The 1,000-nt window shown below is 42.5% G+C and overlaps 1 non-coding gene across 1 annotated transcript; it reads left to right on the top strand.

Moving 5' to 3' along the window:
* The first annotated feature begins 722 nt into the window (after positions 1-722).
* On the top strand, positions 723-795 carry TRNAG-UCC (transfer RNA glycine (anticodon UCC)). Its single transcript has one exon. It is a non-coding gene; the product is annotated as a tRNA-Gly (tRNA).
* Positions 796-1,000: the final 205 nt, after the last annotated feature.

Raw genomic sequence — 1,000 nt, 5'->3', positions numbered from 1 at the left:
TTGAAGTCCCTTTTTCTACTACCACTGAACCATCATTGGAAATTTGCCAAAATCACAATTTCCTCTGTCAGGGGTAAAATGAATTCGCCTTTTATAGAACCTTAATGTTGTCTGAAAGCAAACCACCAAACTTTACTTCAAGTTTTGTTTTGAAATCCTCTTACTTCAGTTTTTTTGCCATTAGCGAACTCTCAAGCATTTACATTTGGTACAGCGTGTATTTTGATGAGCTTGATGGCGCTTGAGATGGACGAGACTCTATGCAGTTGAGATGCTAAAACGAAGTTGAAGTCAGTGACAAATTATGTCTATATCTCAGACTGTAGAGTTTGGTCTGCGAGAGGAACGCATTCCCCGCGCAAAAATTATTTGGTCAAATTCGGTCCGCGCAAATGTAGTTCTCGGGTTCCTTTCTGCGCACGCTTGGTTCTTTTTTAAATCATCTTCCGCGCATAAAATTCTTTTGGTCTTTCCGCGCACTTGTTTCATCATCCGTCCGCAGATTCGTCCGCACACATGTAGACAAAATTATGTTTTCTGCACATGAAAAAATGTAATATTTCCGGCGCAAGAAAAATACTTTACAGTCTAGTACGTACATATATATATACATATATATATAAACACACACGTACATACATACAAACACAATCACACACAGGTGCACGCGCGCGCACGCCAATGACGTATTCAAATAGACAAATCGCCTTTTTCTTTGTGCTGTCGCGATGGCCCAGTGGTTAGGGCACTGGCACTCCAAGCAGAGGGTCACGGGTTCGAATCCCGCTCGCGACAGTACATATACACAGTCACTCAAAATCACTTGCACACACACGATACACCTACACTCACACATCTACACTTGAAACAACATACACAACATGCCTGCGCTCCCCTTCAGGTGAAACTGGGATATAACAGATTAATCCTGTTAGCTGACTGAGGTGGACGCACGCACAGCCGACGCTGGCAGGGCAATCGTTGTATACATTTATTTTAC

The sequence above is a fragment of the Penaeus vannamei genome, chromosome 35 (assembly GCF_042767895.1).
Source record: "Penaeus vannamei isolate JL-2024 chromosome 35, ASM4276789v1, whole genome shotgun sequence".
Taxonomy (NCBI): domain Eukaryota; kingdom Metazoa; phylum Arthropoda; class Malacostraca; order Decapoda; family Penaeidae; genus Penaeus; species Penaeus vannamei.
Note: the sequence above shows the minus strand (reverse complement) of the source record. Positions and strands in the feature narration are given on the sequence as shown.